Raw genomic sequence first — 26456 nt, forward strand, 5'->3', positions numbered from 1 at the left:
TGCCTGGATTTACCCATTCAGATGCAGGTCTAGCCATGAATTAGCTCGGTGCTGCTCACTGCTGTAGCAATTATACATTATGGTCTAGTATGGAAAGGCATTAGTCAGGTTTCTCCAATTCTGTGCTCTTGCAGCATCCCAAACTTACGCATCAAGAAATGATACACTCCAAGCAATAATTTTCCATAATTGTATTGGATGGAAAATGTCAGACTGAGGGTGTGAAAATTCTTGAAATGTTATCCTGGATTTTTTTTATTATTTGTGGGATGTGGGCAATGCTGGGCTGGGCCAGCAATTATTGTCCATCCCTAATTGCCCTTGAGAAGGTGGTGGTGAGCTGCCTTCTTGAACCATTGCAGTCCATGTGGTGTAGGCACACCCACAGTGCTGTTAGGGAAGGAGGTTCCAGACTTTTGACCCAGTGACAGTGAAGGAACGGTGATATATTTCCAAGTCAGGATGGTAAGTGGCTTGGAGGAGAACTTCCAGGTGGTGGTGTTCCCATCTAACTGCTGCCCTTGTCCTTCTAGATGGTAGTGATCGTGGGTTTGGAAGGTGCTGTCGAAGGAACCTTGGTGAATTTCTGCAGTGCATCTTATAGATGGTACACACTGCTGCTACTGTGCATCAGTGGTGGAGGGAGTGAATGTTTATGGATGTGGTGCCCATCAAGTGGGCATGCTTTGTCCTGGATGGTGTCCAGCTTCTTGAGTGTTGTGGGAGCTGCACTCATCCAGGCAAGTGGGGAGTATTCCATCACACTCCTGACTTGTGCCTTGTAGATGGTGGACAGGCTTTGTGGGGTCAGGGGATGAGTTAATTGTCACACTATTCCTAGCCTCTGAATGGCTATTGTAGCCACGCTATTTATATGGCTACTCACCGCAGCATTCCTTGCCTCTGATCTGCCCAGGCAATATTCTTAAGAGGCATTTTCTGGCCATTTACCTATTTAGGTGCCGTCCTATTTAATTTTGTCAGCCTGACATTTCAGTCAAGTGCAGACAGAAAACCTAAGATATGTCTATGAACCCTACTATGAATGACAAGGCAGCTGTATTTGTGTCGGCAAACACTGTTTTAATGCCTCTGAACGCTGATCATCTAAACCAGTTATGAGAATTAAATATAAAAGCAGAAAATGCTGAAGATGCTTAGAAGGTAGCATCTGTAAAGAGACAAAGAAAATTAATGTTTCTGTTCAAAGGCCTTTCATCAGAACTGTTAGTGATTGAGTTATCAGAGGAAGTAATAATGCAACCAGCAGACCAAAGCAGAGAATCTTTAGATTCTAATGAACCAGCTAATAGGAGCAATGTGGCGATTCAAGTCACCATTGTCAATGTCTAGGTGAGAAGTGATGGGCATATGTTAATCCCCCAAGATTCACTTGGTGGCTTATAAATGTTGCAATATTGAAACCACCAACTAGAATAACATCACAATGACTAGTAGATAAGTCATGAGTTGCATCTAGGATGTTACAGACATAGGTCACTTGGTTATGTTAAGTCTATTTCATCAAGAGTGAAGAGGCCAGCTTCATCCGTTGAAATGTGGATTTCATCAAGGGAAATTATGTCAACCTTGTAGCGGATAACAATAGTGCTGATGATTGACACTTTGTCACTGAGAGTCCCTTAAAATTAAATTGTAGGATTTTCAACTCCAGGCCCATGGCCTCCAAAGCATCAGTCTGGCTGGAAGAGTCATCATTGTTCTTAGACAGTGTTATTGACAACCTAATGAAGATAGTGATCAGTTACTAAGTTGGACCAAAGTAATGACCTTGACCTGATCAGGATTCAGCTTGCCACATTGTAGTTAGGCACTTCTCAACTGCTGGGAAGGGGCAATGCATCTTAGATCTTCATCTGTGAGACCTTCATGATGATAACAAATGTCCTTATGGACAAATACGAACCATGTCTCACATTTTTGAATCACACCCATAACTAAGGTACCTGGTGGCCTAGACTGGTGATTACAATGCTCTAAGCTGGCTGGAAATAATTGGCAAGTATGCACAGGCTAAATAATAATCATTTGTGTTGTTTGTAAGCACAAGAGAAACATCTTTCTTGTGCTCATAAACATGGCTGACTTCTCTCAACCTCAGCCTATAAACAAATTTAATGTCAAGGGTCTTTATCAATATATCAAGGAATGCTACAATTACCGTAACTCTACAGTTTGAATATGATATTATTCATTGAATTATTTGCAGCTCACAATATTGGTCTTGCAGTTCATTGTCAAAGCCATTATGAAAACATTTACTTTACAGTTTTTCCAAAGTTGAGGATAGTATATTGCAGCCTATCATATAATCTCATAAAGTGACTAAAGCAATATAGGTTCAATCCCTGGGCTCACTTATCTTGCTTTTGGGCAGATAGAGAAATATCATGGATCAGAGAGTGTGTGAGATTTGTGCAGTGGAATGGTCTGTGAAACTGAACCCAAAGAAAAATATTTAGGGTAAAGAAGTCAAAAATATAACAGCCTCTCTCATTGATAAATGTTGCACCTTACATTAATATTGGTCAGTAGAAAACCATGGGAGATATGTACCTGAGATCACAGTAAAGGCAATCACTGAACATTATGCTCTTGTTAAACATTTTGTCTGCCCAAGAATATTATTTCATTCCTGGCAACCCTCTGGTGGTACAGAGACCCAATTCAGGAGATGGCTTTGTTCATGCAGCTGGGGGCAAACATCAGCAGCAATAATGGTAAAAAAAAATGACTGTCTTCAGCCTTTATATATTAACCAGTAGTGAAAGCTTTGCATTGATAGACACCTGTACCAAAAGTCTAAGTTGCACAGATATTTCAACAACTGCACATGCATAGTTGCCACTGGTAATCTGAATTCCGCACATATAGACCAGGAAATTCAGAGCACTGAATTCAAAATGTTGAAGAACTAATTCAAGTCAAAGGAAGTGGTGAAAATACAGCATATACTATTAAAAGGTTTTTTTTTATCTTTCCATTCAACATGTCATTTATTCAAATGGCATTGGTTGAACAGTGTCAGTATGACATTCTGTGGTATTTGTTAGCTCATTTTCTTCCAGGAAATAATGTATCTGATGTACTCATGATGAACATTATAAACTGAAATTCCATTAGAAGTGAGGATAGTTAAACGGTTGCTAATTCATTGCTTTGTGTTTTTCTCAGAAACATCCAATTGAGAGAACTTGTGGTTCAGCAGAAACGCAGACAAGGTTCATCAAGAGTAATAAATTGCAAACTTTGCTCAGAGAATTGATTTCTTGTGGGGAAAGCTTCATGCTGACATTAAGCCTCAGAACTGACTCAAGCCTTTGAAATCTTTCCAAGAATGCGCTGTTAGCCATTATGTTGGACCACCTCTGGTTGTAAGCAGTTTTGATGAGTTTGCTTTGTCAGGATAAAAGTAAGGCTACCTTCTAAATTAATGCAGACTACTGAACCATGGATAAAATTGGGATAATCCCTGTGTTGGCAAACGTTAAGAAACTTTAAATTAGATTGTTAAAGAAGTAACATAAAGTGTTTTGGATTTATACTTTGAGATGGTTGAAGCCCAAACATAAACATTTAAAGCCAAAGGGAGAACATTATATCTATATTCTTTTCCGCTATCTTTAGTAAATGGCGTACATGTTGTTTACATGTATATAACTCATTCTGTTACCAACTATAAACAGGATAAATCCTTCCCAAAGTTGCTTCAAAAATTCTTATGATGTTCAAGCTTGTGGTGTGGAAAGCCTAAATATATACACATGAAATATTCAATGTGTTAGGAGTTGCAGAGGGTGAGTCAGATTTTTCTCTGTTCATTCAATTTTGTGAAAAAGATAGACAAGAGTTAAGAATGGTATTGTATTGGCAGAAAGCAGTAATGAACTGTTTGTCCTCGTTGTTATGATTCTTGACCAGGCCCCCAAGTCTTTGGTAAGATTCATCTAGAGGCCAATACATTTTGTTTTAAGGTAGACAAAGTTTGAGATTCAAAGCACTTGCAAGATTCCACGGGTTTTGAACAAACAAAAATAAACTTTACTATACAAGGTCAGAAAGATAAAACAATTTACAATATATATCTTATAGATTAATATTCAGGGTTAATATGAGGTATGTGCGAATTAACATGTAAACTGTGGTCGAATATGCCACATTGCACAATAAATGACAGATACAACCAAAACAGATTCTACAGATTTCTCAACAACCCACACAAATGTTAGTCACGCTCTGAGTCAGCAAATCTCACTGAAACTCTGGGTAAAATTTTCCCGTTGTCATGTGGGGGCGGGCCCCGCACATGAAATGATGCGTGGTGACATCGGGCGGGTGTCCCAACGTCATCGCGCGCCATCGTGATATTTCGATGGGTGGGCATGCGATGATGTCCGACGCGCGCCCACCATTAATTAACGGGCCACTTAAGGCCCTTGAGTGTTCAATCTACGCTGATTTTTTGGTGCCCATGCAATCTTTGGGTTGGCGCATGGGCGCAACGGGCAGGCAGGTAGGACACATTTGTATTAACCTCATCCACGGGCAGGATAAGAGGGCTCATTGGGGTCACAAGTGTGCACAGTCAAGTCTTTATTCAAACTTTTTTCAAACTTGCTTGTGTGATCTGCAGTACTTCAAAACGCATACCAGCTGTTTTGTCTGGACTCTAAACCTTCAGGTCAACAGTCTGCAGTGAGGAATCTTTTCTGGGCCTGCAGGTTTCAGGAAGCCTTCCCTTAGCCTGGGAATGGGAGCTGAACTGTCCACTGGAGGCAGCTCCTCTGAGGAGGAAGGGAGGGATAGAAGGGGGAGGAGGCCAGGAGTGCACATTCAGCCTCCAGGGGAGCCACCTTTGGGAGGACAGGTGCAGGCACAAGGGGCGCAGGGCCAAAAGGTAGTCCAAGGTGGGAGGGGCCACAGAAGACGCCACTATCCTGCTGCCAGTGTATACAGGCGGCGAAACAGTTACCTCAATATGTCTGAGGTGTAGTACCGAAGGAGGCTCTGTCTCTCAAGGGAGACAGTTAATTCTATCTGTCAGATGATTGGCCCTGAGATCTCCGCTAACTGTGTGGGTGGACACCTCATGCCAGTGGCTCTAAAGGTCACAGCTGCCCTCAACTTCTATGTCTCTGGCTCCTTCCAGAGATCAGTGGGTGATCTTTGCAATGTCTCCCAATCAGCTGTCCACACTTGTGTCAAGCAGGTTACAGATGCTCTGTTCAGGTGTGCATTGACCTTCATCCACTTCCGTTGGGACCAGGCAAGTCAGGCACAGTGAGCCAGAGGCTTTGCGGCCATTGCTGGCTTCCCCCGTGTCCAGGGTGCAATAGACTATACACATGTGGCCATCAAGGCACCAGCAGGTGAGCCTGGTGCCTTTGTCAACAGGAACGGTTTCCACTCCATGAACGTGCAGATAGTGTGTGATCACAGGATGCAGATTCTGCAAGTCTGTGCAAGGTACCCAGGCAGCTCCCACGATGCCTACATCCTCAGACACTCCCAGGTGCTGAGGCTCTTCAGTGCTCCAGCCCAGCTTGATGGATGGCTGCTGGGTGACAAGGGCTATCCCCTCAGAAGGTGGCTCATGACGCCTCTCCGCCATCCAAGAACAGAAGCTGAGCAGCGCTACAATAGGAGCCAGGGCACCACAAGGGCTGTGGTGGAGAGAACCATCTCAAGATGCGCTTCCAATGCCTGGACCACTCAGGGGGCGCACTCCTGTACCCCCCAGATCGTGTGTCACCGATAGTGGTTGCATGCTGCGCTCTCCACAATCTTGCGCTGGAAAACGGGGACGCTGTGGACAATGAAGACATCGACTCAGTGGCTGCGGCTGCACACGGTGAGTCCAGCAGTGAGTCTGAGGATGAGCATGAACAGGGAAATGCTGAGGGGGTAGACACTGACCCGAGCATACACCAGGAAGGCAGGAACACCCGGGAAGCTTTAATCCAACGAACCTTCAGCTAGCAAACCACTTGTGGACCACCAGGACAAGCCTGGGCTGTCGGCTCGATACTCAACACTTAAGTTCAAAATCTGCCAGGTTAGCAATAGTAACTAAGGGCTTTGTTAATAAAGCTGAATGTCGAACCAAGCACTCATTACAGTTTTGGAAACCATACACATGCAGAAGAAAAGAGGCACCCTCAGCCATGGTGACATATCTGAATTTAATGTGTCAAGCAAAGCAACTTATTACAAAAAAAAGACAATAGTGTTACAAATCAAATAAAATCATAAGGGCCTCATCTCGGGCCAACACAAAAGTACCAGTGATAAACCCGTGGTGTGCCTAAGGTACCTTATGCTTTCATTTCCGGGTGCTACATCTTGGTGCAGCCCCATCGCTTGGACTGGCATCTGAGACAGCCTGCTGACTCTGCTGTCCTGTTGGCCTTGATGACCTTGGCGGTTGTCCTCTGGCCCGTGGAGCCTGTGCTGGCCCTGCCTGGGAGGGAGCTGCCAGTTCCGCAGCTGGCACCTCCCCAGTCGTCACAGCCTCACCAGATGCAACAGTCACTGGCAGAGGAGCGGAGGAGCTGTCGCCCTCATCCGGAGCACCCTGAGAAGAGCCCGCAGAGATGACAGGCAACTGCTGCACTGACGTGAGGTCGCTTCGGACCTCCCTGCTTACCATGTGTGGATGGATGGGCACCGAGCTGAGAAACTTGGTGCCCAGACCATCTCCCACACTGACACTGACCAGCTGAGGTCAATGCTGATGTGAGGGCTTGCTGGTCTGAGCGCATCCCCAGGAAGCCCTGATGGGTCTCCTGGAGGAGGCTCTCCACGAGAGTCGCCACCCTCTCCATGGAGGACACATGGCGCTCAGACATGTGGCTCATTGCTTCAGCGATTAAGTCCGCGTAGACTCCACCACGGACACCAAGCCAAGCATAGGCTCATGTATCTCCACCAGATGCTCCCGCACACCTGGCCACATTTCCTGCACCTGCTGCATCGCAGACGACTCCAGAGGCACATCATCAGGCACCGACTGAGCATGTGCCTGGTCTCCTGCAGTCCTCCAACTGCTGGCGCCATGGGCACTCTCTGTCTCTGCCAGCTCCTCCAGAGACTGTGAAGTGCCCTCACTGCTGTGCCCCAGGACACTAGCCAATGTTCTAACTCCCACTGAGGTGCTAGTATCTGCGCTGTTGCCTGCCTCGCAGAGATGGTGTGATGCTGGTGAGACTTCAGGGCCCTCAGGTGTGAGAGGGGGCCTCTGCTGCTCCTCCTTTGGGCCCCTACTCCGCTGATGCTGAAAGGAAGAGGAAGGACATTTGATTAGTTAACGTGGAGACAATGTTAATGTGCATCCCTGTTCTCCGGATCATTATGCGCTCATCCTTCCATAAGCAATGGTCAAGCCATGTGCAAAATTAAATCATTTAACATTCAGCACTGCCATGGCTGTTGGGAGAACAATGCTGACCTCATTGTTGGGCATAAATACCTGGCTGTGGCACCCCCGCCTCACCGACACCAGTGGACCTGGGCGCATGGCGCCTCTCCAAATCCTGGGCCTCATGCTCGAAACGGCTTAGAATGGCGATCTGCGCCTGGCCACCGCCAGCCCTCGCACGCTCTGCCGTGTTATAAGCGTTCTTCTCCTGAAAATGAGAGAGGAGCATTGATTAGTGCAAATTGTACATGGAGTCTCTTCGCGGACGGCCCACCCCAACCAGAGTGGGACATATCAAGGCTCCGGTGCCTCCTCACTCCGCTGCTGCCAAACACTCACACAAAGATGCTAGGCCTGTCACCCCCCCCATACCCACCCCACTCCTTGGACACATGTTGCCTACGTCACATTAGGCACCACGTGGTATATCCTTCCATAGCAAGGAGGCGCAAGAATGTGGAGCGCAGAGCACAGCAGGTGGTTTGTTGCCATGCCACTTTGAAGCTCCTCTCCCACCATCTAATCACCCTGACTAGGACATGCCCTGGAGTTCAGCACCTAGGTGCAGCTCCTCCAGGTTGCCCCCACACCAGTCATGTGGGTCTCAGTGTACCACTTGCTGCGGGGGTAAAACACATCTCCTCATCACCCTCTCAGGGTGACCTCAGCATGGGCAATATCTGCTGGCCCAGCCAGCAAGGACACATGCCGTCAATGATTCAATGCAGCCACGACACTCAGACTTTGGTGGGGGGGAGTTGCAGCAGGGGGAGAAGCCGACCTGCTGAGTTAAATGCCCAATGCCAACACAGTACTCACTCTGCCAGAGCACAGCAAGTCATTGAAGCGCTTGCGACACTGGATCCAGGTGCGCCGCACCACGTTGCGGGAGCTCACCACCTCCGCCACCTCCTCCCAGGTATGTTTCGTCATGTGGAGGGGCCTCCTCCTCCCATCCTGGGGGACCAGCACCTCCCACCGTGCTGCCACCTCCTCGAGGAGGGAAGCAAAGCAGTCATCAAAAAAACGAGGAGCACACCTACTCTCCGGCCTGGACTGCTCACCAGAAGCCATCTGCTGTGGCCTTGCACTTGCCATTGTGAGCAGCCTAGAAAAGGCTGCTCGGCCTTCTTTTAAACAGACCGCTGGGTCGCCATTGGACCCGGAGGTCTGTGGACGCCCACTGCTGCCCACCCACTCCCGCTATCCATGGGAGTCAAGAAATACGCTGGGCGGGCCTTAATTGGCCTGTCAGCGTAAAATGGTGGCGTGGACCCAATAGCGGGCGGCGATCAGGTCCACGCCCGCTCCCGCTCCCGCTCTGCCCCCTTGCCAACCAGAAAATTCAGGCCTTTGTCTCTCTCACAAGAGTTTCCAATCTTCACCTTCGAAGATCTCACCTTGGAATTCTCACCAAAAGTCATTCCAAATCCGACGGCATCAACAACAGGTTTCAATCTTGTCTCCTGAGATTCCATTCCCCTGGATTCCCGTGTATACACCCAAGCACCGAATTACGGGCATGACTTCAGACCTTTGGCTGCGCCGAGCAGACGTCACTGCTCCAAAGGGATGCTTTTGCCCCAACAGCCCGCAGCAAGGAGTCACCAACTTTTGGCTGCCTTCTTCAATTAAAGTCTGTGCCCCACAGCCCTTTTTCCCGTTTGGAGCCTGTTTCTCTGCTCCTGCCTTTTTCCTTAACTTAACTGGGACCTGTTTCAGTCCCATGTCTTTGTCCCCTACCTGGGACTTCCTTTTGGAACCTCTCCCTGCCTCCTCTCCCCTTTCCTGAGCCTCTCCATGTCTATGCACCCTCCCCCCTGTCTGGGATACTAGTATTTCATGGCGTTCTGCTCCTTGTCGCCTGACCCAGGTTTTTGAGCCGTTTTTCCATTATGCACAGTGCTCAGCCCAAAGAACTTAAAGATGCAGCTCTGCACATGTGCAGCCTGTTCCCAGTCTGTGCATGCATGGAAACTCCAAGGACTGTCAGGACTTGGGCCTGAATTTCACATTTGACGTGTGCGCCAAGTTGGTGGGCCTGGAAGCGGATGCGAAATGCGCTTCCGCCTGCGATCGGCCCCAGAATACAATTTTACATTGACTTGCCAATTAATGGCCAGCCAGCGTGAAACGTGCGCTGAGAAAGCCTCAGTGCTGCCGAGGGGAACGGGAAGAGGGCAGGTACCGACAAAAGTGAGGGTGCAGGTGGGTGCCTGTAGCGAGCTCCCTGAAGGCAGGCAGCTGCTGTGGAGCTGCCTCAGGGAGCTGCAGGCTTTACAGATTAAATGACAAGAAAAAATGCAGCAAACTGTGCCTATGCAGCACATTCAAGCACCTGACAGCAGAACTGAAAAAACATCAGTGCCCAGATATCTTTTTTTTTGCAATATTTCACCCCGGACATTTCATCCTGCCCTTGGATGAGGTTAGTTAAAAACGGGCTGTCCACCTGCCTGTTTTGCCCATGCGACGAGCGCGAAATCGCACAGGCAACGTAAGATCATGGCCAATGGTGCTTTTTAATGGCCTTAATTGACTCTTTAATTGTCGCGCGGCTCCGACTCCTGCGCATGCCTGCCGACCTCAATATTGCTCGCGTGCACAATGGTGTCGGGATGCACGCCCAACATCATTTTGTGCAATTTCACGTGCATTCGGGTCGGCCGTGCGCCCGCCCGATCAACGTAAGATTCTGGCCTTCGAGTTCCTGACCTCCGCGCTTAACATGAATGTCAGTTTGGGTTCCATAACAGTGTTTAATTTTTTTCCTCAGAGTACCTACGATCCCAAAAATTTGTTAACAAAGATCAATGACAAATTCGAGAAAGAGGATGATTTTTTAAACTCAGGCATGTTTTTAGTGGAGGGTACATAAAATAGGGTGGGTGCCCACCGCCACCCCTCCACCTTCCCACCCTCCCTTGAGCTCATCCCCGGGGGTGGGGGTGGCGGGTGGACACGGAAGTTGGAAGCCTGCCTGCCGTACTTAAATAGATAATCAAGGGTCAATTGGGCTTGTTACCAAGCTAGTTGACCCCAATAATACGCTGCCTACACCACATAACATTTGGTGTGGGCAGTCGGGTGGGAGTGGTAAGCCGGGTTTTTAAAATAACCCCTTCAAAGGGTGGGAAGGAAGGACAGTTTCTATCATTGGGGGCTGACCTTTGGTAATCCGGGGTGCCCCCCAATCTTACCTGCCCACAGCCTTAGACCCACTCCCCCACACCCCCACCCTCTCACCAGCCTCCTTGACCTGCCCAAACCCTCCCTGCCCAAGACCCCAGACTTATCGGTTTCCAGGGATCTATGGGCTTCCTTCCTGCTCCTCCTCCTCTTACAGTCCTGGCAGTGTCAGGTGCTGCTGGGACTGTAATAGCTGCCGGCCAATCAGATTGGCTGGCAGAACCCGAGGGCGGGACTTCCTCCCCAGTGAGGCCCTTGTCTAGCCTGCCTGCAGTGTGTTGTGGCTGCAGGTTGGCTGGTGTGGATCAGGTTGGCTGGTGTGGATCAGGTTGGCTCCACACTCACTTTGCTTTGGGGCGGGAGAAGCAGGGAGGGGAGGTGGGGGAGAGCCATCTGCCCCCTCACCCGCCCCCCCAAACACACCCCCGCCCCCGTAATATTCAACCCTGGTATTAGTGAGATCAATGAGCAACAGGAATGAATAATACAAACCTTTCTGCTCAAGAGCACAGAAACAACAGCCTCTGCCAGGCAACTCGAAAAGCAGCAGCGGGAAGAGGAAGTTGAAACTCTCTGCTTCAGAAGGTGGCAGAGGATGGGGTCATTGAATATTTTTAAGGTGGGGTAGATAGATTTTTGTTAGGCAAGGGAATAAAAGGCTATCGGGGTTAGATGGGAATATGGAATTCGAAACACAAAAAGATCAGCCATGATCTTATTGAATCGCGTAGCAGGCTCGAGGGGCCGAATGGTCTACTCCTGTTCCTATTTCTTATGTTCTTATGAATTAGCCCCTTTGAAGTTCAGAGGAAGTAGATGGTGTGCAACACAACAGGCATTACCGCAGGTAACAGTCTACTGCAACAGTGTCAGGTAACTGGAGATAATATGAGAGGAAAGCGTGAGAAGCCTTTGGTTCCTGGCCCATATCATTTAACTACAAAATGGATAAACATTCTGAGCCAATCAGGTTAGCTTTGTTTTACACTCCTATGTACATTTCATGGCCCAAATCTTCTGGTTTCTGGACCGTCAGAGACCAGACATACAAATGAAGCTGTGCATCAGGACCCTGTGGAAGTCCTGATACGCTAAACTCCATAGGGATAGCCTGGGAAGTTTCTGCTTCCGATGGGCAATTCACTTGCTTTCCGGGACCCTCTGCAAATGTCTCCAACTCTGAACTAGAGAGAATCACAGAATGGTTACGGTGTAGAAGGAGGCCATTTGGCCCATCGTGTCTGCACCAGCTCTTTGAGTATTTTAACTTTGTGCCAATCTCCTGCCTTTTCCCCATAGCCCTGCACATTGTTTCTATTTAGATAATCATCCAATGCCTTCTTGAATGCTTCAATTGAACCTACCTCCACCACACTTCCAAGCAGTGCATTCCAAACCCTAACTACGTGCTATGTGAAAAAGTTTTTTCTCACCTCACATTTGCTTCTTTTGCAAAACAATTTAAAACTGTGCCCTCTGGTTCTTGATCCGTTTATGAGCGGGAACAGTTTCTCCCTATATACTCTGTCCAGGCTCCTCATGATTTTGAAAACCTCTTTCAAATCTCCTCTTAGCCTTCTCCTCTCCAAGGAAAACAGTCCCAACTTCTCCAATTTTTCCTTATAACTGAAGTGTCTCATCCCTAGAACCATTCTCGTAAACCTCTTCTGCACTCTCTCCAATGCGTTCACATCCTTCCTATAGTGTGGCACCCAGAACTGTACACAATACTCCAGCTGAGGTCTAACCAGTGTCTTATATAAGTTCATCATAACTTCCCTGCTCTTATACTCTATGCCCATTTTAATGAAGACATCGAACAGTTCCGATGTGCTTAACTGAATAGTCACCAAGGAAATGTTAGATAAATTAAAAGGTAATCTAACTCCTCAGTAATTCCAGAACTGACACCCCCAATCACTCACAGTGAACCTCCACCCCCCGCCCCAACACACACACTTTGACTATCCCCGCTGACACCCAGACTACCCTTCTGACCTCCTGACTACTCCCTGACCGCCTCCCCAACCATCCATCCCAACCAGCCAACTACCCCCAACCATTTCCCCAACTACGCCACATGCTCCCAACCGTACTACCTCCCTGACCACTCGAGCATCCCCCCAACCAGACCTGACTGCCCCCATCACCCAACTACACTCTTGAGCCAACCTGACTAGCCCCCAGACCTGACTACCCCACCTGACCCAACCTGACTACTCCCAACCCCCTCACCTACCTACCTAGCTACTCACTCTACCCACTCACCCCATTACCGACCTCACCTACCTTACCCACCCACTTACTGATGATCCAATCTGTTCTGATGATGCCGCTTTCAAAAACAGTTCCTCTGACATGTCTTCCTTCTTCCTTAACCGAGGTTTTCCATCCACAGTGGTTGACAGGGCCCTCAACCATGTCCGGCCCATCTCCCGCGCATCCGGCCTCACACCTTCTTCTCCCTACCAGAACCATGATAGGGTCCCCTTGTCCTCACTTATCACCCCGCCAGCCTCCGCATTCAAAGGATTATCCTCCGCCATTTCCGCCAACTCCAGCATGATGCCACCACCAAACACATCTTCCCTTCACCCCCCCGGCAGCATTCCGCAGGGATCATTCCTTCCGGGACACCCTGGTCCACTCTTCCATCACCCCCTACACCTCAACCCCCTCCCACGGCACCTTCCCATGCAACTGCAGAAGGTGCAACACCTGCCCCTTTACTTCCCCTCTCCTCACCGTCCAAGGGCCTAAACACTCCCTTCAAGTGAAGAGCACTTCACTTGCACTTCCCTCAATTTAGTCTACTGCAGTCGCTGCTCCCAATGCGGTTTCCTCGACATTGGAGAGACCAAATGCAGACTGGGTGACCGCTTTGTGGAACACCTTCGGTCTGTCCGCAAGCATGACCCAGACCTCCCTGTCGTTTGCCATTTCAACACTCCACCTGCTCTCATGCCCACATATCCGTCCTTGGCCTGCTGCATTGTTCCAGTGAAGCTCAACGCAAACTGAAGGAACAGCACCTCATCTTCCAACTAGGCACTTTACAGCCTTCCGGACTGACTATTGAGTTCAACAATTTTAGATCATGAACTCTCTCCTCCATCCCCACCCCCTTTCCAATCCCCTCTTTTTTCCAATAATTTATATAGATTTTTCTTTTCCCACCTATTTCCATTATTTTTAAATGTATTTCCATCCATTGTTTTATCTCTACCTTTTAGTCTATTTCGATCCCTTCCCCCCACCCCACCCCCACTAGGGCTATCTGTACCTTGCTCATCCTGCTTTCTACCCTTAATGACACCTATTATCACATTCCTTAGATAATATCACCACCTTCAACATCTCTTTGCCCTTTTGTCTATGACATCTTTTGGTTATCTCCACCTATCACTGGCCCTCTATCCCACCCCCCTTAAACCAGCTTATATTTCACCTCTTTTCTATGTTTCCTTAGTTATGTTGAAGAGTCATACGGACTCAAAACGTTAACTGTGTTCCTCTCCACAGATGCTGTCAGACCTGCTGAGTTTTTCCAGGTATTTCTGTTTTTGTTTTGGATTTCCAGCATCTGCAGTTTTTTGCTTTTATCCACCCACTTACCTACTTACCTAACCCACCTACCCACCCTGCCCATTCACTCATTCACCCATTCACCTATTAACTAACATTCATCAATTCACCCATTCGCTACCACTCACACGTGGCAGCTAGTGCTGTAAAAAGTGGATGTATCCTGTCTTCCCCATGACTCGACAGTGCTGCAATGGAGCTGTCAGAGCGACGCTGGTCTCCACATTTCTGGTAAAGCTGGACTTAGAATCCAGCAAGAAATGTGGACCAGCAACGACATAGGGGTAAGTTTGAGTAGTGCAGCAATCTGACGATGATTGCCACTCCTCAGAAGATCCGGGCCCATATTTTAAAAGGAATAATAACAAAATACCACAGAGCGGATTTCTGGAAAACCTCATGGTCTAAATCTATCGGTTCTAATAGCAACGAACCTCACGTTCTGGGGAGCCGACCTACGCTGGAACCTGTCAGCGTGTAAGCTTGGGCTGTTTGCCCGATAATTACCCAGTTATTTATACCGATTTATGTCGGGATGCTCCTAGCAGACATAAATCCTACTCAGGATTGCAACTCATTAAATCAGGAGAGTCAATGCACTCCAACACCCCTGGAATTGCTCACAACCCCCACCCCCTTGCATCTGGCTCTGCTCAACTTGCTTAACCCCGTCCCATCCTGGCTCTGCTCATTCCACTACCCACCCCCCCCACTCCGTCCCCGACACCACCGTGACGCAGGCACAGTGGGGGGACGGATGGGGTCGAGGAACGGGAGGCTAGAATTAAACGTTAAACAGGAAAAACCTTAAAACACTTGTCATTTGAACTGAAGGCAGAAGATCAAGGGCTGTGTCTTCAGCTCATGATGTCAAATGGGGCATGGATTCACTGGGATTGCGTCCCGCACTGGGGCTCATTTCCTACCATGCTGCAGCCGGGAGAGCCAGCTTCCACTGCAGCCTGCACAAAAGGAAAGAACATGTTTTAAATGCAATTAGCGACTTAAGCCAAAGTTTTACCGATGACAAGAAAACCTGGGCTGACATATTTTATCGGTTACGAGTACAAATGCAATTTTTTATAAATTGCTGCTCATTAAAATTGATGATGTAAATGCAATCTCATGTTTCTTTTAATCAAAGTCAAATCAGATATGACTGTTTTAATGACTTGTGAGTCTTGTTATTTAGAGATTGGTTATAACAGATTGATTTTTACTCTCAATCAACAACTTGCATTTATTTAAAACCTTTAATATATCTCGGGACATTTTACAAAGATGTAAAGAGAAAATGGACATTGATGCAAAAAGAAATGCACTATTAGGAAGGCTGTGGAAAGTGCCTGAAGAGAATAAACAATTTATAACATCAGTTAACATGGAGACCAGGAATGAAAATTGGATAGTTAGCATTTTAATGTGAATGAGATTAAGAGCTGAACCTGGGTTTTGTGAATCAGGTAAGCTCTTTGAGGACATGAGGGGAGGTAGGAGAGAAACTACAGAAATACATGCTTAAGGGTTTTGCCAGGGCTTAAACAAGCTCCCGCAACCTGCTTGATTCCTTTGGTCTTTTCCATGAGCATAGTTAATGTTAGCTGAGAGTTAATTAAGCTTTATTCCATGTCAGTTGAACATCAATTATGTCAGCTGAATGCTTTCAGGCAAATAAATGTTTGCAACTGATGTGGTTTGAATGCTGTGTGAATTCATTTCAGGTCAGTGATTTTACTTGATCACCATCAGATGTCAAATGATGACTGTAAGATCATTTCAGAATGCAGAGTGCAAGTTAACACTGTTGTGCTCAGAAGGTGCAAAACACTGGGATGCAGGAGCGAGGGGGTCATAGGCGCATTGTCGTAAATGGAGTTCTTGTCATTGTCCAGAATGGGGAACCAGAGCTTCAGACCTGAAAGACCGGCTTTAATAAAAATTGGAACTGTCGTGCAAGTAGGAACTGTGGCTTCCAACCTTCAGGCAGCAGTTCCTTTTTTTTAAAAGCCTTCCGGAAAAGCGCAAAACTGCTCGAAGGTCAATAGCAGCAGTTCCTAATCGCAACACTGTCAGCAATGACTATCTCCAACAAGAGAGAATCTAACCATCACCCCATTATATTCAATGGCATTACCATTGCTGAATCCCCCACTATCAACATCCTGGGAGTTACATTGACCAGAAACTGAACTGGACTAGCCACTTAAATACTGTGGCTACAAGAGCAGGTCAGAGACTAGGAATCCTGCGGCGAGTAACTCACCTCCTGGTTCTCCAAAGCCTGTCCACTATCTACAAGGCACAAGTCATCCACTTGCCTGGATGCGTGCAGCTATAGTAACACTCAAGAAGCTTGACACTATCCAGGACAAAGCAGCCCACTTGATTGGCACCCCTTCCACAAACATTCACTCCCTCCACCACTGATGCACAGTAGCAGCAGTGTGTACCATCTAGAAGATGCACTGTAGGGACTTCACAAGGCTCCTTAGGCAGCGCCTTCCAAACCTACAATCACTACCATCTAGAAGAACAAAGGCAGCAGATAGGTGGGAACATCACAGCCTGGAAGTTCCCCTCCAAGTCACTCACCATCCTGACTTGGCAATATATCACCGTTCCTTCACTGTTGCTGGGTCAAAATCCTGGGGCTCCCTCCCTAACAGCACTGTGGGTGTACGTACGCCACATGGACTGCAGCGGTTCAAGAAGACAGCTCACCACCACCTTCCCAAGGGCAACTAGGTGTGGGCAATAAATGCTGGCCCAGCCAGCGACAACCACATCCCATGAATGAATAAAAAAAACCTGACAGTTCTGATTTTTTTTACAGTGGGGCAACCTGGAAGTTGCCTGAGGGTCTTTCCCATTCCCAGCAGCTGTCAGATTGTTTTTTTAAAAAACATGAATGGTCAGTTAAACTGACAGTGGAACTGACAGCAGAACAGTGATTGGAGGAGCAGCAATTACTGGAAAGAAAGAGTTGCTCCTCCAATCACAGACTCTGTCACTCCCACATGGATATATCCAAGCTCTTCCTTTCCTTCTTTGCTTTCTGCTGATTTACTTTCCAAGCTGGTTTTCCAGTGGCTCTGTGTGGTGCTATCTTTCCTCTCTCCTTCATGCTGATTGGTCTGTAAAGTGCATCTAGCAATGCACTTCATTGAAAAAAGAAGTAAACAAGTTATAATGCATGAGCAGATCTGCAGGTGTGAGTGTACTGCTGAGAGCTTTCTTCTGAAACTCCCATGTTATCTTCTCTTGAAGCTGCTAAGGCATGTTCAAAACAATCTATTGAGGAAATCAGTGAGACAAGACAAGACTGTGCATCCAGTGCTCAAGTTAGTCATGTCTCCAGCTCTTCCAATCACAGGCTCCCTACCTCCTGTTATTACTGTTCCTCAAGAGACAGAATCTATGATAGGAGGAGCAGCAAGGGCGGGAGGGACAGATCCTGTGATTGGAGCATTTATTCTGGTTATTCCCACTGTAGCCATGCACGAGTCTTTCAGCTGCATTGAACAATTTGTAATGACATCTTCCAGAAGGCCGAGAAGAAGAAACAAAAGATGGAAGAACATGAGGGAGTTGCTGTTGGTAATGAGACCGGAGCAGGTCTGGAGAGTGGTCAGTCAGCCTCGGGCGAGGCAGGACCCAGCTGTCACCCACATCCACAGTATGGGCCACTCCCAGGGAACTGGAACTTGGCTTCTAGAGATACTGAGTTATCTTGAGCGAGGTGAATGAGTTCTGTGTCAGTCTGTCCAGAAGGGACGAGGCAGCTTAGGTAGCAGCAAGATAATGAGACTGTTGTCTTCTTTCCCTTCTCCAACTCTCCAACAATGAAACAATGTGAACGGCAGCGTGGAAACAGCCTTTCTTTTCTATGCAGAATAGGGAGTCGAAATATATAATACAAAAACCTGAAAGGTTTTCTTGCAATCTAGGTTGCAAATATTGAATCTTTCCCCCAAAAACGAATCTACTGTCACTGTGTACATATGGTACAATGTACAGAATATGTTAATGAGGCAGTCACTGAAATCTGTGTTATAGTCTGCACATTGTTATAGATCAGTAATGGGATAATTTCCTGTCAAATTAATAATATTACACAATGCTGCAGAAGTATAATTTGTACCCTCTGGTTTGCTTAATAGTCGTCGCGGGATCACTTATTGGGTGCACACAAATATTAAATTGTGGTTGTCCTTAATATTATACATACATATATGCATATATATCAGAAAATATTTGTGACTAGATGCCGACAATGGGCATTATCACTTTTTAGGACCTTACAGTGATTGGTGAACTGATTGGTGAATCTTTAAAGGGGGAATAAACATTTATGGTTGAGGGGGAGGGTTAGAGGGGTGGGAGGTGGTGCAGTTGATGGGGGGGCAATTAGGAATTAGGGGCCTGGAAACAGGAGAAGCACCGGGACCGGTGATTTCTTTCCCTGGTCCTGACCCAGGAAGGCACCTCAAAATGATTTGGCTTGTTGGGGAAAAGGAATGAAAATGGGAGAAAGCAGCAGAGGCACTGAATGAATGGTCCCAACCTCATTAACAATAAGGCTCATAAGCTCTTTGTACTTGTTGGAGGTGAAGGTGGGGTGAGGAAAGGTGAGAGAGGCTTGAGGTAATATTTGGTAGTGAAGGAAAAAAAAACAGGGATTATCTTTGCTCTTATGGATGATCTTGGAATCGTGGGCAGTTTTGTGAGGAGACTGAGACCTGATAGCTCTTGATTTGGTCCAGCCAGATCTATCCAGCTGATGGATAGCTAAATTAGGTGTGTGCTAGAGATACTCAAGTCTGTATCCCTTGGACTTGGGATGCAATAGTTAGGGGCCTGAAAATGGGGATGGCCAGGATGGGAAAGAAGCTCTGAATCACAAAGTTCTGGGCTCAAGTCCCACTCCAGGGCTTGAGCACAAAAATGAAGGCTGACACTCCATGGAGTGGAGTGCTAAGGGGTGCTGCTCTGTTGGAGGTTCCGTATTTCAGATGAGATGTTAAACTAAGGCCCCTTCTGCCTGCTCGGGTGGATGTAAAAGATCCCATGGCACAATTTTGAAGAGGAGTAGGGAAGTTATCCCTGATGGCCTGGCCAATATTTACCCCTCTATCAACATCATTAAAAAAATATTGGCCATTGTCACATTGCTGTTTGTGGGAGTTCTACTGTGCACATATTAGCTGCCTCATTTCCTACATTAGAACAGTGACGACACTTCAAAAAGGATTTCATTAGCTGTAAGCGCTTTGAGACAGTGCTCAAAGTGGTTGCGAAAAGCGCTATAAAAATGCAAGTCTTTTATGTGTAAGGCAAGGACATCAAAGGTGCAAGTGAAAGAGACATTGAGCAAATCTCTGGCTGCAGATGAAGTTTTAAATCACCAGAGGTGAAGAATAACTCAGTGCAGAGGCTGAGAGAGGAAAGAAGGAGTTTCAGGGAGATTCTCACGATGGGACTTGGGCAACAAGGATTTTAAAGGTCAGGATGGTGAGTGACTTGGAGGGGAACTTCCTGATGATGTTCCCACCCATCTGCTGCCCTTGCCCTTCTACATGGTAGTAGCCGTGTGTTTGGAAGATGCTGTCTAAGGAGCCTTGGTGAGTCCCTGCAGTGCAGCTTGTAGATGGTATACACTACTGCTACTGTGCGTCGGTGGTGGGGAGAATGATTGTTTGTGGAAGGGGTGCCAATCAAGTGGGCTGCTTTGTCCTGGATGGTGTTGAGCTTCTTGAGTGTTGTTGGAGCTGCACTCATTCAGGCAAATGGGGAGTATTCCATCACACTCCTGACTTGTGCCTTGTAGACAGGCTTTGGGGAGTCAGGAGGTGAGTTACTTGTCGCAGGATTCCTAGCCTCTGACCTGCTCTTGTAGCCGTAGTTTTAAGTGGCTAGTCCAGGTCAGTTTCTGGTCAATGGTAACCATAAGACCATAAGACATAGGAGCAGAAATTAGACCATTCGGCCCATCGAGTCTGCTCCGACATTCATTCATGGCTGTTAAGTTTCTCAACCCCATTCTCCCGCCTTCTCCCCGTAACCTTTGATCCCCTTACTAATCAAGAACCTATCTATCTCAGTCTTAAATACACTCAATGACCTGGCCTCCACAGCCTTCTGTGGCAATGAATTCCATACATTCACCACTCTCTGGCTAAAGAAGTTTCTCCTCATCTCTGTTCTAAAAGGTCTTCCCTTTACTCTGAGGCTGTGCCCTCGGGTCCTAGTCTCTCCTACTAATGGAAACATCTTCCCCACGTTCACTCTATCCAGGCCTTTCAGTATTTTGTAAGTTTCAATCAGATCCCCCCTCATCCTTCTAAACTCCATCGAGTATAGACCCAGAGTCCTCAAACATTCCTCATATGTTAAGCCTTTCATTCCTGGGATCATTCTCGTGAACCTCCTCTGGACCCTCTCCAGGGCCAGCACATCCTTCCTGAGATATGGGGCCCACAATTGCTCACAATATTCTAAATGTGGTCTGACCAGAGCCTTATAAAGCCTCAGCAGCACATCCCTGCTTTTATATTCTCGTCCTCTCGAAATAAATGCCAACATTGCATTTGCCTTCCTAACCTCCAGGATGTTGGTAGTGGAGAATTCAGCGATGGTAATGCCATTAAATGTCAAGGGGCAATGGTTGGATTCTCTCTTTTTGGAGATGGTCATTGCCTGATACTTGTGTGGCGCAAATGTTACTTGCCACTTGTCAGCCAAAGCCTGGATATTATCAAGGTCTTGCTGCGTTTGGATATGGACTGCTTCAGTATCAGCGGAGTTGCAATTGCTGCTGAAGATTGTGCAATCATCAGCGAACATCCCCGCTTCTGACCTTATGATGGAAGGAAGGTCATTGATGAAGCAGCTGAAGATGATTGGGCCTAGGACACTACCCTGAGGAACTCCTCTAGTGATGTCCTGGAACTTAGATGATTGACCTCCAACAACCACAACCATCTTTCTCTGTGATAGCAATGACTCCAACCAGCAGAGAGGTTTCCCCCTGATTCCCAATGACTCCAGTTTTGCTAGGAATGAGTGTTTCAAAGTCATAGCCTCTTTTTAAGCTGTTGTGCTGGATACCTACTGAAACTAAAGGAAGGCCAGCAGAACAGCTGAGATAATACTGCTGGTTTTCTGTACCAAAACAATAGCAGAGGCTTAATTTATACAGGCATGAGAGGGCGAAATGTGTACGAATCATGTAGTGGCAGAGCACCTGATGGATTCCTTGCCGATCTTAACGACAGGGCCTCATTCAAAAAAAATTCCTGCAGACTCCAGCTTAGTCCCTGGCCAGGTTCACTACCCACCTGACTAGGTACAGAAGGAGAAATGTGGCTGCAGGCAGGCATCTATGGGAATAGCCTGCAGCATCACAGCAAGATGGAGAGGCCGGGCTTTCCTTGCGTTTGAAGTAACCACAGATAATTAAGCTGAGGATGATCCATGGCTGTCTTGAGCTGTCAGTGTTTCAATTTATCAACACATCTTAGTTCAGTCATAAAATGTACAAACTTGAACAGATCCCACATGCACAAGAATTTATTATCCTGCTGTCCGTATGGGAAGTTGATACAAATGTACAGAAAAAAAAATCAAAAACTTCTATGCATTAAAACACTATTAATTTCTTTCATCTAAAGAAACATCCAACTTGAATGATATCAATGAATCTAGAAAGTTCGTGCAGTAATTGAGAAGTCAGATCGAGACGATAATATAAAATAAGAATACTATATGAAGAAATCAAAGCAGATCTGGCTGGGCTGCTTTACTTATTTGACAATTTGTTCTTAATGGACCTTTTACATAACAATCTTCCACATCCAGATTTGAAGAGTTCGCGCATGCAAATTCCTTTGCAACAATACTTCTTGTTTTGTTTACCAGAGTTCGGCTGATATGATAGACTCATTGCTTAGAAAATTTTGTTTTCTGTTATTATTGGCAAATGATTTTGAAAAATTTGCCATTGACAATTAGACTGCAGCTATTGAGGTAAGGCTCCTCATTGGAAGTATGGGCCAGGATTTTTAGAATGGCCACTATTTGAAGAGTCGGCGGGGAACACATCCCTGCCGACACTATCTGCCCCGCAGCAGTTTCACGGTCCAACAAGCATTAATTGGCTGCAGGCAGGAGGAATTCTGACCTTAGGGAGCTGCCGGGCAATCTCTAGTCCCTGCAGAGCCAGAAGCTGCAGTGAACAGAACTGAGATTGCATGCAGTCCCCAGAGCCTAAGTCCCAAGATTCCAGGAAAAGATAAGTTTTGGAGGTCACAGAGCAGGGAGGGTATGGGAGGCTTGGGGACAGTGGGGGATTGGGGTGTCGAGGGAGAGGTGGTAGGGAGGTTCTGCGGTTACCAGAACTTAAAGGGGGGGAACCCGAAGTTAAAAGGGGGCTGGTGGATGGGGGTGCCATCACCACAACCCACCCCCCCCCTTCATCCGAGGCCTGAACCCAATAATTTTCAGGTTTCCCCCGTACCTGGGAACTCCTCCCACCAGCCTAAAAATTGAGGCTGGGCAGGAAATGGCTCTTCAGTGCTCAATAATTAACCACTTAAGGGCCTCAATTGGGGCAAGGGTGGGCAGGGTGTCTGAGGCCCCACCCACCCCAGCATAAAACTGCAGAGATGTCGGAGCAGGCAGCAACCCAACAGGAAGCCCATCCGAGGAGTTTTACATTCAGCCTCTGCCTAAAAAAGCCACTGGTGGGCAGCATAAAATTCTGGCCATGTAGTCAGAAAATTACCCCTAAGTCTTCACAGCACCTTATGATGCTTTTCATTCCTTTTGAGAAGGAGTAGTAATAGCACTATACAGTTTTGCAATGTTTGCACATTGTTATATGGCAAATGTAAACTCTAAAATGTTTTCTGATGGCAGTCGTCACAATATTTTTTGGCAATGCAACAGGTTGTTGGGAAGGATACATGTAAATCATGTAAATGTGTTTTGTGGAGAAGATCTTACGAGTGAAGGTAGACATATCCATCAGTGTACAGGGCTGCATCCATCTCAACAATGGGACTCTGTTATATCAGAGAGTTGAAGTACAACCCACACTTGCTTTTGTGAGGTCAGTCTCCTACTTTAAGTTAATAAAGACTTGAAAGTTTTTCTCTCTGGAGGAAGGGTTTACAAGAACATTCCTCAATGGCACAGATGGAAGCTGTATATTATGATTTGAAAGAGCTTTATTTGCAATCACTGTATGCCAGCAACAGATTAAAGCCTTAGTTATTATAGGTCAACCCGTAGCAAAGGCCGGATAACTTCAGAGCTGAAGTCAAGTCTCTATACTGTTCTGCCATGCTAAATAACCACCGACAGTTCTTGCATTCTGATTTCATCTACTCCCTGTATCGTTATTATATTAACCATTTCACACACCAATGTGATGTTCCATTCCAAAGCCAATTTTATTGTCTAACAGATGAGGTAAGAGCCACTCCATAAAAATTGTGCCACAAATTGGTACATCAACAAAAACACTGGCACTTTTCCTTGAAAATATATTACATTTAGTTATTCCTGTTGTTTTTTTTTCAAGTATTTTCTCCTTCCTCCAAAGAAAGTGATGTGCCTGACAGACTGGTCAAGCACCAGCATGACATAGTCATACTCACTGAATCATACCTTTCAGCTAATATCCCAGACTCCTCCATCAACACTCCTGTGAATGTCCTGCCTCACCAGCAAGACAGAGCCATGAGAGGTGGCAGCACAATGGTGTAGGGTGTGACTCTGGGAGTCCTCAACATTGGCTCCAGATCCTATGAAGTCTCATGGCATTAGGTCAAATATATCATAAACTTCAGATCATGGCACTTAAACAGACCTTATCTGCCCTTCAAGAGCATTTACGTGTATTGCATAAATTCATGGCTCCCACACTAATGCCCTTGTAGCATCGAAAATGGGGTTTGTTTGAACTCAGCTCTAATTTCAAATGGCCCTACCGAGTTCAGGTTTCCTGCCTGTGTGATTCACTCCCTGCCCCCTTTTGCCTGTTGGGAATGGGGGTGGGACTTCCACGTCCAGGTTCCAACCAGCATTTTTAAAGGTCTCCAGAGTCGACCCGACTTAGTAAAAATCCAGCTCCGTGTCCCCCTGTCCTAGATTCCACAACCAGGGGAAACAATACTTCAGTCCCTACCGAGTCAAGCCAATTCGTAGAGTTTGGAACATGCTGGGCCATGAGATTATGGATTGTGTTGGAATACTTTTTGTTGTTGTTGATAACCCACAACATATCCTGGATGCACAGTTCTGAATTGTTAGATCTGTTCTGAATGTACTTCATTTAGCATGGCGGTAGTGCCACCCAACACAATGGAGGATGTTCTCAATGTGCAGATGGACTTTGTCACTACATGGACTGTGTGGTGGTCACTCCTATCAATACCATCATGGATAGCTGCATCTGTGATAGGTAAACTAGTGAGGACATGGCCCAGTACATTTTTCCCTTTATGTTGGTTTTCTCAGCACCTGTAACTCCTACCCCAGTATGGCAGCTATGATCTTCAGGATTTGGCCAGCTTAGTCAGTGGTAGTGCTACCAAACCACTCTTGGTGATGGACATGCAGTTCCTCCTGCCAAGAGTACATTTTGTGCCTTTGGAACCCTCAGCGTTTCTTCCAATTGGTGTCCAACATGAATGAGCACTGATACATCAGCTGAGGAAGTGGGGTAGGTGCTGAATAGCAGGAGGTTTCCTTGCCTACATTTGACCTGCTGTTATGAGATTTCATGGGATCCAGAGCTAATATTAAGGACTTCCAGAGCCACACCCTCCCAACCGTATAATTGCTCAGACTCTAATTTTTTAAAAATTCATTCATGGGATGTGGGTTTCGGTGGCTGGGCCAGCATTTACTGCCCATCCCTAGTTGACCTTGAGAAGGTGGTGGTGAGCTGCCTTCTTGAACCGCTGTAGTTCATGTGTAATCAATCCCAATTAACTGAAATGAATTGACCTTAATAGTTTGACTGCCATTTTGAAGAATCATTGTCTTACCGTCACACCCTATCACCTTTCCCAGGCTACTCATTTGACCCTCTCTTTTATAGTATACTAAATCCTCCTGATTAAAGTTTATCTTGGACAGTCTTGTGCAATGCTTTAGAGCTCTCCAATTTTTTTCTGGCACTTCCTCCTTGAAGAATGCCTTTCTTCCTACATGTAAAGCACCATGTAAAAAAGGGATTACAACTAGTTCCATTTTTCTTTCAGAGTCCATTGCTGAAAGGATTTTCAGCTGCAGTGTTCTTGACCATAATGTTCATATTTTCACAGGTATCTCTAAACTTGACATTAGCATAGTCCCCTCGACCCATGCACCCCCCCCCCCGCCCCCAACCGACCCACAGCCCCCCCACCCCACCCCGCATTGTCAGTCAGAAATTTAGCCGTTGCCCCAAGTCTGATCTCTATCCATTATTCCATAACTTTATCTACAGTCACCCTTTTATCTTTACCATGTATTACTGTAGAAAGACTGAATCTGATCGCCCTATCTATAAAATGCAAAACTTACATATGTCACATTTTTCACTAATCTCTTTGATGAGCCTTGAATACTCATCATCTACCATATCTACATCCTTTAGTAGGATTTATAATGTGTGTCAAGAAGGATGAGCAAATATTTTATGTAACTCTAAAACAATTTGCTTGTTTTATCTCAAATTCCTATCACCTGATGTATTAACACTTCTTAACATTCTGATTAGAAATGCCAGGTTTTCTTAAGTGGATGCAATAATGCCCTGCAGATCTAGTGACTTGCCAAAAACAATTGCTTTATCACGTTCCATGTCCAGTTTAATTTGTACCTTTTTCATGGAAGTCTCGTTCAGCAGTAAGGGTCTGTCACTAGAGACTACATCAGTACTAATAAAGTGGCTTACTCCAGCTATTTTGCATGAAATCATCACTCTTTTCAGTGACCTCAGTGTGCTGTCAGCCCCGACCCTGAACTCTGTGACCTCACTTTGATCTGCCTACTGAGTGAATCTAAATAACATTTTAACCAATCTATTCCACACACTGTTGAGCTGAAACCACTATCTGACATGGCAAAATTGAATGAATCCACAACTAACACAAGAACATAACAAACAGGAGCAGGAGTAGACAATAGGGCCAATTGAGCCTGCTCTGCCATTCATTACAATCATGGCTGACCTTGGGCTTCAAATCTACTT

This window comes from Cetorhinus maximus, chromosome 5 (assembly GCF_964194155.1).
Source record: "Cetorhinus maximus chromosome 5, sCetMax3.hap1.1, whole genome shotgun sequence".
NCBI classification, from domain to species: domain Eukaryota; kingdom Metazoa; phylum Chordata; class Chondrichthyes; order Lamniformes; family Cetorhinidae; genus Cetorhinus; species Cetorhinus maximus.